General features: G+C 40.5%; 1 protein-coding gene across 3 annotated transcripts in view; it reads left to right on the top strand.

Annotated features, from left to right (window-relative positions):
- ENTREP1 (endosomal transmembrane epsin interactor 1) overlaps positions 1-16,522 on the top strand; it is a 70,728-nt gene that overhangs the window by 11,718 nt on the left and 42,488 nt on the right. The window lies entirely within an intron of this gene.

The raw sequence follows: 16,522 nt of genomic DNA, 5'->3' as shown, positions 1-16,522 counted from the left end.
AAAAAATAGACAAATGTGCAGAGAGGCTAACGTACAAGGATGAGGTAGAGGATCTAGGCAATTTGATATGAAGTATAATTAAAAATTATTTTTTCTGTATAGCATCTCTTTTTATTTTCTTCCTATCCATTTCAAAATAGGGTTAAATGATTTTCTAAACTCATTCTGTAACTATACTTAATCCAGCCAGACTGTCCTTCAGACTATTGTTTGCAAGGTGATGGGTAACAAATATAAAACTAGTTAAATTCTTCCATACAAGGAGGAGGAGCACCTTTTAAAATACAATGAGAATAATGGTACTGTGTCTTGAAAAACCTGGAGAGTTTTCAGACCCAGAAGACAATGCAGGCAACATTTTATAACATTTCACATCCCATTTGGTGAAACTTTGCTAATATTTCCAGGAGGAACAAATTATTGATGCAGTATTTTAATATATTAGACTGCAGGATAGGAGAAAAGGAGGCTTTGCATGAATCTTGTGACGTGTGCTGTGTGTGCCTGGGGTTTGTTTTGCAACCGCTCTCTAGGTTACAGTCTCTGCAGAAAAATGTTTGATGGTGTTCAGTGTTTATACTAGTATTTCACTATACGCGTCGTCTTTGCGCTGTCCTTTTCCATTGGGTCATTATTGAAGCTCAGTGAACCTCAGGTATTTAAATAAATTAAAATCAGAAAAAAAATGAATATCAGAAAACTATCTAATCTAATGCTATTTTTACTTTTAAAATTTCAAATGGTGAAGAGAGTGACTGCTTGTTCTAGATAGATATTAAGAAAGTCCACCTTTTACAACATTTCTTTCTTTAACACTCTTTTCTTGTGGAAAGGTGCCTTGTGAATTTATTCTGTGAGCTCAAGCAATTTTAACTGAAAATAACCCCAATAAAAATATATTTCTCATTTTCGTTGATAAGTATATGAACTTTGTCACAAAGTTGTAACCAGTTTGTGCATATCATGTGCCTGCTTTTTCTGTTTAATATTAAATTAAGTTCATATCAGTAGGTATTATGTTTTCCTGAGCAAGGAGTTCATATGCCTATCACTCAGAATTGCTAAGTAGCTTTTTGTCATATTTCTATATTTCCTTTGGTTGTTGAGTCTGTAAGACATTTGAGCTTCTATGTTTTGATTGTTAAGAATATGTATTTAGAAGGCCATTTAGTGATTATTCTGAAATGTTAATTAACATCAGTTTATAAAGAAGATAAATTAATTGACAGGAATTGTGCAAAGGAAAATTTTGTGAGTATATCAGTAGGTCATTTGAGCCTTCAGTTCAGTTCAGTCTCTCAGTCGTGTCCGACTCTTTGCGACCCCATGAATCGCAGCACGCCAGGCCTCCCTGTCCATTACCAGCTCCCGGAGCTTACTCAAACTCATGCCCGTCGAGTCGATGATGCCATCCAACCATCTCATCCTCTGTCGTCCCCTGCTCCTCCTGTCCCCAATCCCTCCCAGCATCAGGGTCTTTTCCAATGAGTCAGCTCTTCCCATGAGGTGGCCAGAGTACTGTGGTTTCAGTTTCAGCATCAGTCCTTCCAATGAACACCCAAGACTGATCTCCTTTAGGATGGACTGGCTGGATCTCCTTGCAGTCCAAGGGACTCTCAAGAGTCTTCTCCAACACGACAGTTCAAAAACATCAATTTTTCGGTGCTCAGCTTTCTTCACAGTCCAACTCTTACATGCATACATGACCACTGGAAAAACCATAGCCTTGACTAGACAGACCTTTGTTGGCAAAGTAATGTCTCTGCTTTTTAATATGCTATCTAGGTTGGTCATAACTTTCCTTCCAAGGAGTAAGCGTCTTTTAATTTCATGGCTGCAGTCACCATCTGCAGTGATTCTGGAGCCCAGAAAAATAAAGTCTGACAGTGTTTCCACTGTCTCCCCATCTATTTCCCATGAGGTGATGGGACCAGATGCCATGATCTTAGTTTTCTTAATGTTAAGCTTTAAGCCAACTTTTTCACTCTCCTCTTTCACTTTCATCAAGAGGCTTTTTAGTTCCTCTTCACTTTCTGCCATAAGGGTGGATGGTGTCATCTGCATATCTGAGGTTATTGATATTTCTCCCGGCAATCTTGATTCCGTCTTGTGCGTCTTCCAGCCTAGCGTTTCTCATGATGTACTCTGAATTTAAGTTAAATAATGTGTATGTGTTAATCAGTTGTGTCTAACTCTTTGCGAGTTAGACATGGACTATAGCTCACCAGGCTCCTCTGTCCATGGAATTCTCCAGGCAAGAATACTGGAGTTGGTTGCCATTCCCTTCTCCAGGGGATCTTCCCAATGCAGGAATCAAACCTTGGTCTCCTGCATTGCAGGTGGATTCTTTACCGTCTGAGTCACCAGGGGAGCCCATTGAGCTTTAGTCAGTATAAAAAATGAAAAAAAACAGTCTGTGTGAATCTTAATTGTATATCATTATAACCTGTGCCAAATGATTTTGTTATGTTAAAAAGCAAAATGAAAAAAGACAATGTGCCCATCAGCCACTCCTAGTTTGAGCCCTAGCTCTTCTATGGAAGAGTTTTGTCACTCTGTGAAGCCACTTGACTTTCCAGTGTCTGGTTTTCTTTTCTGAACGGAGAGGATAATCTAGTGATACCATGGGGTGGCTCTGCCCCCACCCCCCCAGGGGATACTTTTTTTTTTCTTTTTTTGCCCCGCAAGCATCGCCCTTTGTGAGTTTAGGGAATCTGCGGCTGGATGATTTGAGTGGGAGGCTGTGTTCATTAGAGAAACCAGAAGTGCCCATGTGTTTTCATCACAGACCCCAGCTGAGCTGGTCCGAGTTACAGCCCTACTCACCGCCACATCCCACACTTTACCGACGGGTGCCTTCTGACCCTGGCACAGCCGGGCTGTCCTTCACAGACTAGGACCATCCTCTTCTGGGTCTCAGCTCAGCAGTCACTTTGAGGGAGAGATACCTTCCTGAACCGCCCTGAATGAGTGGCCCCTCCTCCATGCCCCTCACCCGGTCCCAGCCTCAGTACTTGCTCCTGGGTCTGAGAGCAGCCTGAGTGCTTTTCTTGGGTGAACCTCTCCTGTGTCCCCAGTGGATGGTCAGTCAGTCCTGTGAGGACAGGAGTCTCTCCCCAGGACCAGGGGACTCAAGACATACTTCTTTTTGAACAGTGGGGTTACTCTGGCAACCAATAAGTGTTTAGGTCCTGGGTTACTTCTCAAAGTTTCTCTTTTTGTCTTAAATGTTTCTCACTTGTTTTCATCCTCTGAACTTTGTGTTTACCCGCTTTTAACTTTAGGGGGGTTAGCGAGTATTTTGGCGGCAGACTTTGGGAGGGGGCTGGTTGGTCTCTTCAGGGGCTTTCCAGTGGCAAGCTGTTCTCAGGCTTGAGTGGCTGTGGGCACACTGGTCTAGAACACTTGAGCACTTCCTTTTGAGAGCTGTTTGCATTTGTGCTCCTTTTTGTGTTGTTTCAGTGATTACATCAGGTTTATACTGGTTTGAACAAAGAAGGGCTGGTTTGACCTAGTTCCTTCAAACCCTAGTTCTCATGGAAACTCAGAGTTGGAAACTTCCATTCACTGAGTCCTCTTCCTTTTATTGACAAAATACTCAGATGCCAGAACAAAATACAATGTTGGGAGATACTTTGTGAATGTTTGTATCTGTTTTGGCTGTGACTGGAATTAGGATTGGGGGTGTGTGTATGTGCATGCATTTGTGTGTATATGTTGGGGGTGTTCTAAGAAAAGTACTTGAAAAGTTTCTGTCAAGATCAAACATTTTTAAAAGAATGGTCTTATTTTTTTCTAGTTATCATTCATTTTTTCATTCTAATAAAATGTAGATTTTTTAGAAATCATAGATTTGGTGCTGGGAATGACCTCCAAGACTGTTTTACCTAGGCACCTCAGTTGGAAAATGGAATTGTCTTGGTAAGATAGTTGCAGAATGGGTTGACTGGACCTGATATCCCAGGTAGAGAGCCCCTGTCTCAGCCAGGGAAGTTATTTTCATATTGAATTTGCACAGCCAGTAATTAAACCATGCTGAGACTGGAATAACACAAGCTTTAATTGATGGACAGAGGATAGAGAAGAGGGAACCTAGTTCACAAATCAACTTTTCAACCCAGTTTGGGTGAGAGACACCAAATGTATAGGAGAGTTGAGGTAAAAGGGAGGGAACTGGAAAGAGTGGAAAGAATACCCATGTGTTATCCAAGAACAGGGTAACAAGTTCCAGGGGACCTGAAACTAACGCAGCTCCCCTTTTCAGTCCTTGGATGGGCTTCTCCAGGTGTGGTCATGGCCATCATCAAGTGTCATGGCGCAGGTGGTTGTGTCCTAACATGCTAATGCATTTCAGTGAACATATAATGAGGCTGAAGTTCTACTAGAGGTCAGTCTCTGTTTTTCTTTTTTTCTTTGCAGCTTCCTCCTGAAACTTAAAGATTAAGACTCGTTGGTTTCTGTTTGAGGGAGTGGAAGGGTCTCACTGTGGGGCAGCAACCTCAGTAACCGGTGTTTTTCTTTGGTGGTATGCTTGGCATGAGTCGCCACTGTGAAAAGCCCAGTCAGGCATGCTGCCTGCAGTTTTGGTTGCTTATGAAGGGCTAATTTGAGCTATAGTTATTTTTATTTTTCTTGTCAGTTTGGAACAGAGGGGATAATATGACCTTCAATGACTATCAAAGGCATTCTCTAGCACCAAGAATGAAGAAGATTCTGCCCCAGTGATGTTCTTGGGTTATGTATGTGGTTTATTCTCAACTGCGGGTCCTGTTGATTTGAACCCTAGACTACAAATAGGAGAAGTGAGTGAATTGGCTCTTTTTAGAAAACGATCCATCAGTTTCTCTTCTAATTTCAAGATTATAGTAGTTAGGGTAAAACCTCATTCCCCAAAGAGCCTCAAAAAATGGCATGCATAAGGTATACAGAGATTTTATTTCCCCACAGCTAGTAGTCCCAGTAGAGTAGGTTGATAAGATGGTCCTTCTCGATAGAACCATTTGGGAATCCAGTTTCTTTCCATCTTATTGTGCCTCACAGGAAGAGTAATGGAACATTCAGACCCTTTTGTCAAAAGAGATTGACAAATTGGCATCACTAGATAGTCAGAAATATACATATAGGTGGGTTATGGTACAGGATAGGTAGTAGCCCTTTCATTCCTGATGACATAAAGAACAGGAGGGGGGAAGAATACCTAGGCACCGTTTAGGAATCTGTCCATTTATAAGAGGAACTCTGAAGCTCTGGCTTTTTGCAGTTTGGTTCTTTGAAGTCTATTTCACGGTTGTTAATAATTTTGAATGAGCTCCCTGGTTTGAAAGTTCAAGAAACCTGTATTTTAATGCTGACATGTTACTACTAATTATTGGGTGGTCTTGGGGAAATCTCTTAATTTCCCATTCTATAAAATGAAGGACTTAGAACACTCTCTTTAAGAGTCCTTCTAGCTCTCATATTTTAGGTGTCCAAAATCCTCTTTAGTTACCTGATGGTGTTTCAACTTTAGATGGTCATTTTCACCAGGTTTTTATAAACTCCTGCACATAAACTGAAGTATTATGATTGTTTCACACTTCTTTTAAAAACATGTTTATTCTTGGCTGTGTTGGATCTTCGCTGTGGCACGTGGGCTCTGCTATAGTTGTGGCTTCTGGGCTTCTCTTGTTGCTGAGTGGGCCTAGTTGCTCCAGGGCATGTGGGATCTTAGTTCTCCAACCAGGTATCAAACTCATGTCCCCTGCATTGGAACATGGGTTCTTAACCACTAGACCACCAGGGAAGTCCCCACATTTGGTGTTTTAAGACATAAATATGGAGGGCTTTTCTCACTCTTTAGAATTATTAATACTACTCTCTTGTATGCCTATAGTGCATAAGAGTTTACCAAGTTCTTTCATTTACCTTTCTTGTATGATTTCTATGGCAGGTATTATTCTTGTTTTGTAGATAATGAACCAGTGGCTCAAGAGTTAACTGACTTGTCCACTTCCCAAACAGATGAGCTATTATTAGAAAGAACCTAGGAGCTTTGATTCCTAGTCCATTGCTTGTTTCATTGTGCTAGTACATCACCTCCTCCATTGGCAAATTAGTATGTATTTCTCTGTGGCCAACAGTGCTGTGTATGTATAACATAATTTAAATAGGTTATTTCCTTATTGCTGACTGTCTACTTTTTTTTTCACGTTCCCGAGTGGCAAAAGCTTAAGGAATTTTGCCCTTGACTCAAAAATATCAGACAGAAGGTGACAGAAGGTCAAGTTTTGGGGCTTAGTCTTGTCCCTTTCAATCAGTGAGTGTGGATAAGGAATTTTTTTTTTTTTTTTTGGATAAGGAACTTATCCACTCAGTTTCCTCATCTGTACAGTGGGAAATCAACCATCCCTCAGGATCTCAATGAGGAACAGAGACATGAATGCACAAGGAAGCTACAAAATGTAAGGTGAGGCAAGCACATTATGCATTGTTTTTCATCGTTCATTGAGAAAATTAGTCTCCAAGATCTGATCTCTCAGTTTGGTGTGTCATTAAATGATCTGTGGTAACAAAATATGCATTTAGGTATCATGACATTACCTAGACTGGGTTTGGGCTTATCTATGGGCAATAGAGCTGTTATTTCTCTGCTCTGATCACCTCTCCCAGGAGGCAATCAGAAATGAGAAAAAATTGTGGAACTGCTTTCTGGGAAGAATCAAGGCTTTGCTTTACAAAATGACCTAAGCCGTTTGATGAGCAAGCTGTTAGTTTTGATAACTGTTTTAGTTGGCTCACAGTCTTACCTTTGAGGAGCAAGTGTTTCTTAGAGCAAGTAGCTAAGTTACTGGTTTTTGTTCTCAGTATTGCTTACTATACAGTCAGAAGAGCATGGCCACTCCCAGAATTAACTAACACAGGGACTGAAAGGGATGTTGGTTTTAATTCTCATCATAAATTTCATGGGGACTTATTTTTAACATCCTTTACGCTCATTAAGCAAGCCAAGAATTGCATCAATTGGACAGCCCATTTCCATCGTCACTGCTCACTTAGCAAAGCTGCTTGGGTGCTGTTGGGACGTAAAGATAAAAGCAGCAGCTTCTGGAGCGTGGCTTTTTTTGTAAGTGCCAGCTGAGTATCCTGGAATATGAATTCTTGGTCATCCTGAGGGTGTAGCTCGACCAGTCGGTATGTACATGGTATTACCCTGTCTGTGCTGAAGTGTTTCCAAGTGTATTTCAGACAAACTGTAGTGTGTGTCTGGGTTGTTGAGGGGCCTTCTGACTATCCTGCGTCCAGGCTTTCTGGACCCGACAGACCACAGGGATCAGTTTCTGAATATGACTCTCAGACAACTGCGTGAACTGTGACTATCTGGGGCAAGGGAGGAAACCATTTTGAATCATGGAGCATCTTAAAATAGATGTTACATGAAAAGTCATGGTATAATGTAAATAGTATATGGAATAATGGAATAATGTATATGGTGCCACTTGTGTTTTTTCAAAACATCTGGGTAATCGCACATGTGTTTTCAGTTACATGAAAAGTTCCTGAAAAGATGTGTAAGAAACTGTTGAGAGTAGGCACGTCCATTGAGTGCAGTGGGAATGGACAGGAGGGAGACTGATTTTCCACTTTATATCTGCAGAGGACATGTGGATGAAGTGGAGGATGTTTTAGCTTCCCTATTTTCTTTGGGTTCTGGCTGCTGGTATCTGCATATTTAAACTCTATTTTGAGGGTCGGTTTATCTGCCCTTGTGTGTGTCTTGATGAGAGGCAGGACCCTGCCCCCAGCCGGAAGCCTCTGAGGCCAGACACCTGCCCTCCTGAAGGCTGGGAGCCAGGGTGGGAGCCCGTGACCTCTCTCCACTGAAGCCTCTGCCCAGGACTTGGAAGATGGAGCTGCTGATGCAGAATAGCCAGGGCAGCTTAGATTTCATCAGGCAGAAGAGGCCACTGGCGTCCAAGGCTGGCAGCCAGGGCCCTGGCTTTCCTGTGGCATGACCTTGGTAGAGGTCCCAGCAGCCAGGTTCACTTGGCTGCTTCCCAGATTTCTGAGCCTGTCCCTGTGGATTCTGTGAACTACTTGATAGTTTTTATAGATATAGACGTAAGAGAATTAGGGAACAGGGCTAGGGTTGTGTGGAATTGGGTCTCAATGAGGATACCAAAGGTTGCCTTGTAGAGCTCTTTAATGAACAGAGAAGAATAATTTATAAATGGATATTGTGTATTAGCACGTATTGGTGCATATTGGTAAAGGGGAAAGAGGGTAGATTTGAGTCAGACCTGGATCTGATAGGGGTCGCATAATTAGGTGTATAATTGAGGGCATAATAAACAAATCACCTCTCTGAGACTATTCTCTATTTCTCTTATGTCTATATCTATAAAATATATTTATATGTGATATGTATACATAATACAGTATATGTGTATGTATCAAACATATGTATATATGTAACATATATATACACACACAGATACCATATATATATTTCAAGCATACCACTGTGACATTATGACTTTCAAAATTTGCTAAGTGCCTTTTAAGAGAAAATAAACCTTTTAAAAAAAGAGGAGCTCATTAGCTTTCTTACTCTTATTTTTTTTTCTTTTTTTTTTCTCTTCTTACTCTTATTGAAAGTGATAGTTAGACCTCTGTGTATGTTTGTGAATGCAGTCAGCACCCAAGAGTGACTACATTCCCCCAAATTGACCATTTTAGTTTCTCTCTGATTGTACTGTGCCTAGAGGTTATCTACATCTCACTAAAGGTGAGTCATGGGTGATGCTTATTCTCTCCTACCTATCTCTTCTATTTTTGAAATTATGTTTGTTTCTCCTATTGATGACTTTATTATTTTAAATAATATCATAAAGTTCTGTTTCTTCATCAACTTTGAGTAGTACCTTTTGATTCTCTCTCTTTTTCTTGGCTGTGTGGGTCTCTGTGGCCACTCTTGGGCTCTCTCTAGGCGCAGTGCACGGGGCCTTTTCTTACTGGGGAGTGTGGGCTCTAGGCACGTGGGCTCAGTGGAAGTATGCTTCGTGGGCTTCATCTGTGAAAAGTACAGTTGTTTGTACTTTATTGCAGTTGAGAAGTAATTGTACTTTCATAGACCAAGTTACCACACGGCATGTGGGATCTTAGTTCCCTGACCAGGGACTGAACCTGCATCTCGTGCATTGGAAGGCAGATTCTTAACCACTGGACCACCAGAGAAGTCCCTGATTCTCTCTTTTATAAGATAAAGAAATTAGCAGTTAGCTCTGCCTCTTCCCCCTTCTACCTCCTCTTGATAGTAACACCATTCATTTCCTTTATATAGTCAGTGAGTTAGCATTAACATTTGCTCTTAGAACTAAATTATACCACTTGCATATTTAAACTTGGTAAACTGTTTCTAAAAGAGTGAAAACTGATAATAGTGTTTATAGTGTTTTCATTATATGAATATGGTTGAAATAGAATGTTATAGTTAGATTCTTGCTTTCCAGATCCACTTGAGGCCAAAATACAACTGGTGTCAACAGCTCCCACCATATTCCAGTGTGTTAGACTATCTAAGGAGGACTTGCAAAGTTTCTGGGTGAAAACCAGTTTTGCAGTCCTTAGCTGATCTCCACCCCCCAGACTATAAAAAGATTAAGGGTTAAAGAGACAAATGTTTGGAGAAAGTTATTGAATTGCTCTGGCATTGAGTTCCACCTCTGTGTAGGGGAGGCGAGAGGTGCTTAACGGTAAGCAGTGGAGAGCATGAGATGCGTCTCACAGTGGTTGACTAGACCTGTGTCAGACTCCTGCCTGGGGAATTTGAAGGGTGGGCTGGAGTGCCTTGAGGCTGAGAGTTAAAGACTGCAGTTGGGAAATAATTGTACTTTCACAGACCAAACCCACGATGCATACTTCCAACTGACCAGAGGGCTGGGGCCCTGTAAAAGAGAGTAGGCCTGGGGTGAGCTTATATCCTGCCCCAGAGAGCCCTTTAGAGGAGCGAGCGGACCACAGCAGAGAGAGGCTGGGCCTGCACTGCGGGATGCATGTGTTAAGAGAACTGCAGGTTCCGAAGTGGGTATCTCGGAGGAGCCAGTGGAAGCCCCATTCAGCAGCCTCTCTAAGCACCTGCCAAGGCCAGTTGTGAACAGTCGTGGGAACTCTGCTTTCCCCTCAGCTGTGTACCCGCTTGGCCTGGCCTGCTCTGGCTCCTTCCTCTCCAGGGTGGCAGAGCTGTAGCTGGCAGGCTTCAGGAGGAGAAGTGGCCACAAAAAGCAGGGAAACCGAGAAGATTGCCTCTATCCACTGCTGTTCCCACCGCAGGCTTGCTTGCTCCCTACAATGAGAAGATGAGACAGAAAGAAACTGAAATTTAAATGCGGTTTCAGCATTTGACAGGGACACAGGTCTGGATATTTTAATTACCAAAATGGGACTTTTTGTGACTCGAAGTACCTGGAGGGGGGCTTTTTGTCACTGATATTGTCCAGAAGAATCATGCGCCCAGCCTCAAATTTCATCTAAGCAGTCAGGAAGAACTAGCTCTACAAAGTGGGAGCGACCCACATTGGGGAAAAAAACAAAGTGGTTTTCTGTTGATGCCCATGAGTCCTGCTTGTTTGAGGGATCAGCTATATTTCTGCAACACAGAAGTAATAGAAATGATGGGATCTAGAGAGAAGGAAATTCAATCCTGTGTTTAAAGGATTTTAAACTGTGTTTAAGAACAGTTTTGAGCCGCCAAGTCAAATCTGTTATTCTCTTTTATTCTCTATCGTTTGCTTGGTATCATGTCCTATTTTAGTTTGCTTCAGTTTTGGACTGTGACTCTGATATGTAGATTTGTGTTTTTACTAGAGTTTTTAAATGATTCTTTTCTTTCTTCTTGTTGACCTAATCTCAGAGGTCATCTAGCTGCTTCTTGTATTTTTAAAAATGTGTTATTTATGTATTTATTGTTGGCTGTGTTGGGTCTTCGTTGCTGTGCACACTTTTCTCCAGTTGCAGGGAGCAGGGGCTGCTCTCTAGTTGCAACGCAGGGACTTCTCATTGCGGGGGCTTCCCTTGTTGTGGACTACCGGCTGTAGGGCTCGCGGGCTTCAGTAGCTGCGGCTCCCAGGCTTTAGAGCACAGGCTCAGTAGCTGTGGCACGTGGGTTTAGCTGCTCAAGGCATGTGGGATCCTCCTGGACCAGGGATTAAACCCATGTCTCCTGCATCAGCAGGTGGATTCTTTACCACTGAGCTACCAAGGAAGCCCTCTTATATTTTTAAATACCTTATGGAGATATAATTGACACACCATAACATTTACCCATTTAAACTGTACATTTCAATGGTTGTTAGCATGTTCACAGATATACACAACCCCCACCACCATCAATTTTAGAACATTTTCAGATTATCCCCCAGAGGAACACTGTACCCATTAGAAATCACTCCTCATTTCCCCTCAATATTCCCAGCCCTAGGCAACCACTATCTGTCTCTATAAAATTGCCTATTTTTGGTATTTCAAATAGAATCATATAATACATGATCCTTTGTAACTGGTTCTTTAACTTAGCAAATTTTTAAGCACAGTATTTTTAAGGGTCATCATATTATAGTATATATCAATACTTTTCCCCCCTTTTTATTGTTGAATGATATTCCATTAATAGAATATCATTAACCACAGTTAATTTATCTATTCATCAGTTGATAGACATTTCCACTTTCTGTCTACTATGAATAATGCCACTGTGAACATTGGTGTTCAAGTTTATTTGTGGATATGTTTTCATTCTCTTGGCTGTAAACCTTGAGGTGGAATTGCTGAGGCATATAGTATACATTCAACATTTTGAAGACCGGTTTTCTGAAATGACTTTAATTTTACATTTCCATCAGCAGTGCATGCAGGTCTCAATTTGTCCACATCTTTGTTAACACTTATTACTGTCTGTCTTGTTTATTATGGCCATCTTTATGGGTGTTAAGTGATACTTCATTGTGTTTTTAACTTGATGTTGAGCATTTTCGTGTGTTTACTGGCTGTTTGCATGTCTTTGGCTCAGGATGATTCTCTTAGTTGTGATAATGTTATTATGATGAGGTATTGGCTCCCTATCTCATCATAATAGCATCATCACAATTAAGAGAATTATCCAGTTTCCCTTTGCAAGTTCCTTATCAAATACTTGATGTGCAAATATTCTCTCTCATTCTGTGAATTGTCTTTTGGCTTTTTTGATGGCATCCTTTAAAGCACAAAAGTTTTTATTTTGATGAAGTTCTTTTGTTGCTATACTGTCATATCTATTAATAAGAAGCCTGTTCTAGCCCATGGTCATGAAGATTTATTCGTGTATTTTCTTCTAAGAGTTATATTGTTTTAGCTTATGATTAGGTCCATAATCTGTTTTGAATTAACTTTTGCATATCCTGTATCAGTAGTCCAAGTTCATTCTTTTGCAGGTGGATATCCAGTTGTCTCAGCATCACTTGTTGAAGAGCCTGTTCTTTCCTCATTGAATTATCTTGGAACTTTTTTGAAAATCCGTTGACTCTAAGTTGAGTTTTATTCATCTAGCTTCTTAATCATACTCTTTCTGCTAGTTGTTTTATTTCCCACTTTGGACATTCTTAAGACTATTAACTTCCTATTCTAGTTTGGATTTAATTGTTTTCTAGATATCCTATACAAATGTCATCACAGTATTTTCTTGATATCACTGGATTAGAGCCATCAGATCTCATGCCTCACACATTCTTTTTTCTTGAATTCCCTTTTCATTTTGCCAGAGAATGTGCTGTTCTCTGCTTAGTCGCTCATTCATGACTGACTCTTTGTGACCCCACAACTGCACCCTCCAGGCCTCTCTGTCCACGGGGATTCTCCAGGTGAGAATACTGGAGTGTGTTGCCATGCCCTTCTCCAGGGGATCTTCCCAACCCAGGGGTTGAACCCAGGTCTCCTGCATTGCAGGTGGATTCTTTACCGACTGAACCACCAAAATTTTCATGAAGAATGTGAAAGGAGCTCTCTAAGAGTTTGAATGCTTGATGTACTTTGTTTTGCCCTCCCATTTGAATGATAGGTTGGCTGCATGTAGAATTTTGGGTTCAAATTATTTTCCTTCCAAAATTTGAAGGCAGTGCTTTTAAATCTGATTCTTGTTGCTTAGTTGTTCTGTTAGTCACTCAGTCGTGTCCAACTCTTTGTGACCCCATGGACTGTAGCCCACCAGCCTCCTCCATCCATAGGATTCTCCAAACAAGAATGCTGGAATGGGTTGTCATTTCCTTCTTCATGTTCCTTAGTAGGCAACCTCTTTTTTTCTATCTGGAAGTTTTTAGGATCTTCTCTTTACCTTGGTATTGATAAAGTTTAATTTTCAAAAGATAAAACCATGACTGTCAGGCCAGTACAAAATGAAAAAGTTTAATTTTCAAAAGATAAAACCATGACTCTCAGGTGCATGTGTCAATAACAAGGGAAAATTGGTTCAAAGCATAGCTGAGAAGCTCAGTATTCATAGGTGATGTTAGGAGGAGACTGCTGGGATAAATAGAAAACTGGTAGATATCCAGCAGTAAATCTCAAGGTTTTTCTCTTACATTGGACAGATTTTGTTTCCATCCTTACTGAAAAAGAATCTACAACTTAAGCTCTGCCTCTCCGGAGTTGTAAAATGGCCAAATAACTGAATAGGTAAATGGAACTCCCAGTAATTTCTTTTGCCCATTTCCAAGTTTCTGATAATTTTTCTGGCAGTCTTCTGAAATAACCTAAAGGTATATTTATATGTGGGTCTTTTTTCCTTCATACTTTTGGACTATTTTTACTCTTGAGTTTTTTAAAATTTGAAGACATGTTTCTTGGACGGAGTGTGGTAGCTTACAGTCCATGGGGTCGCAAAGAGTCGGATACAACTGAGCGACTTAACTTTCTTTTTCTTTTTCAACACAAAGCAGTTTCCTTTATTATTTCTTTGATTATTTCCTTCCCTCCATTTGCTCTGCTCTGTCTTCTAGAACACCCAGTAATCAGATGTTGGACCTCTTGAGTTGAGCCACTTTATTTCTTAACTTTTCAAAGTCTTACACTTTTTATTTCTTTGTCTTTTTCTTTTCTGTTCTGTGAGTGAGCATGTTTTCTCCATGTGGGTCTCCATGAACATCTTGGTCCTTCTTTTTTGGGGGCTGTTATGTTTTTGAATGTCTGTTGACCCTTGATTATTCATTCTAATTATGACTGAAGAACTGGGTTGGTAGTATTTTACTGTTTGTAGTAATTTGTAATAATAATAATAAACACACAAGTGAGATGTATGTATTCATATTAACCCACTAATCCTATAAGATGTTACTAGTATCTTCATTCTGAGGAAACCAAGACACAGAGAGGTTAAGCAATTTGCCCAAGGTCACATAGCTAGTAGTGACAGAGTTGGGATACCCATTTTTAGGTGGTATCTCTCTAGAGCCCATTCTCTTAATCACTGCCCTTGCTTTTGTGGGTCTGTTTTCACAGCAGGCTTGTCTCTTAGGGTGGGAGGGTTGCCTGGGAGCTCTGTGCTGCTGAGTGGATAGGCTTTAAAGTGTGCTTGAGCGGGAAGGGGGATCGGGATGGGGAACACATGTAAATCCATGGCTGATTCATGTCAATGTATGGCAAAAACCACTACAATATTGTAAAGTAATTAGCCTCCAACTAATAGAAATAAATGGAAAAAAAAATAAAGTGTGCTTGAGAGAAGCAGATAATCCTTTTATGCCAGAAAGAAGATTTGACTTGGAGGGACTGTTCATCAGGAGCCCTGTTTCCCCAGGTAGATGACTCAGTTCTTTTAGAAAGAAGTTCTTTAGTAATAGCTGATGGGCACATGCTTCTGCTTCTTGTTACTTTTGCACCTGCAAAAGCCTCTTCAATATTGTTTTTTAATGTTTTATTATGAAAATTTTCAAACTTACAGAAAAGTTGAGCAAATAACATAATGAGTTCTCGTATACTTTACACTTGGATTCAATAGCTTTTAACATTTTGCCTTACTTGCTATGTTTATATATAAATATTTTACATAGAACTCTTTTGAAGTTTCAGACATGTGGTACTTCACCCCCGTGTGCTTTAGGAGTTATCTGCTAAAAATAAGACATTCTTCTACCTCACCATAGTAACATTGTCATAAGTAAGAAAATTATTTTAAATTTCTTAATGCCATCTATTAATCAGCCCATATTTAAATTTTCTCAATTATTCCAAAATGTTATACAGTTTTTATTAATCAGAAAAGTTTTCAACTGAAATATGATTTGTACACATTTTTATATGTGTTAAGTGTAAAGCTTGATGAATCATCCAAAAGTGAATACTTCTATGTAAGCCTGTTCTTTTTTCCAGAAGTCGGGACTCAGTCAAGTTTCAGTCATTTCAGGGACTATTCTGTCTCTTTAGTCCTCTGTTTTCTAGAATACTCTTTCTGCCACTTTTTTTCTTTTTCCAGAAATTGAATTTGTGAAGAGATACGTCCAGTTGACTTCTTCAATCTTCATTCACTCCCCATCTCCTTTCCGCCTCCTCTTTTTCTTCTCCTTCTCCTCCTTTGCCCTCTCCTTCTCCTCTTTCATTTTCTCCTATTCCTCCTTTTTCTTCTCTCTTTGCTATGGAAAATTTCAAATATACTCCTAATTTGAGGGAAATACAACCACCCCACCCCATACTCATTGCCCGCTACGCATGTTCAAACCCATCTCATCTACACCCCTAACCATTTCTCTTCTCCCTTACCGCTGTGTTGTTTTCACTTAAATCCCAGCCTTCACAGCATCTCCTCCTTAAATATTTCAGTACATGTTTATAAAAGACATGGCCGGGAGCCCAGCAAGGGCTGTCGACTAGAGCATGAACATGTGAGCTCCTCATGTAACAGCCACCCGGCATGGATTCCGAGAGGGCCTGTCTGTGAGGAGTGTTCCAGGAGGCCCACACGGCTCAGGCGTCTTACCAGCTAGCCTGGATGTCCCAGAATATCACCTCTGCTGAATTCTCTTGGTCAAACAAGTTCCCGTGGCTACTTTCTGATCAAGGGAAGGTGAATTGGGAATTGGACTCCACCTCTTTTCCTTTTTGAAACAATTTTGTGATTCTTAAAACCTGGTAAAATATACATATTTAAAATGTTGCAGTTTTAGCCATTTAAAACTGTATAGTTCAACGGCATTAAGTACATTGTACAAGTACAGTACAGTGCTGTGCAGTCAGCAGTACTCTCCATTTCCAGAACTTTTTCATCATTCCCAATGGAAAGTCTGTATCCATTCAACCAGATCTCCAATTCTTCCAGGGTAATTACTGTTCTGCTTTCTATCTCTATGAATTTGACGACTCTAGGTACCCCATGTAAGTGCAATCATACATGTCCTTTTGTATCTGGTTTGTTTCACTTAGCATAGTGTTTTCAAGGTTCATTCTTGCTGTAGTATATGTCAGTACTTCCTTTTTAAAGTTGGATAATATTTCATTGTATATATTAGCCTTCACCACTTGACAT

This window comes from Odocoileus virginianus, chromosome 18 (assembly GCF_023699985.2).
Source record: "Odocoileus virginianus isolate 20LAN1187 ecotype Illinois chromosome 18, Ovbor_1.2, whole genome shotgun sequence".
NCBI lineage: Eukaryota > Metazoa > Chordata > Mammalia > Artiodactyla > Cervidae > Odocoileus > Odocoileus virginianus.
Note: the sequence above shows the minus strand (reverse complement) of the source record. Positions and strands in the feature narration are given on the sequence as shown.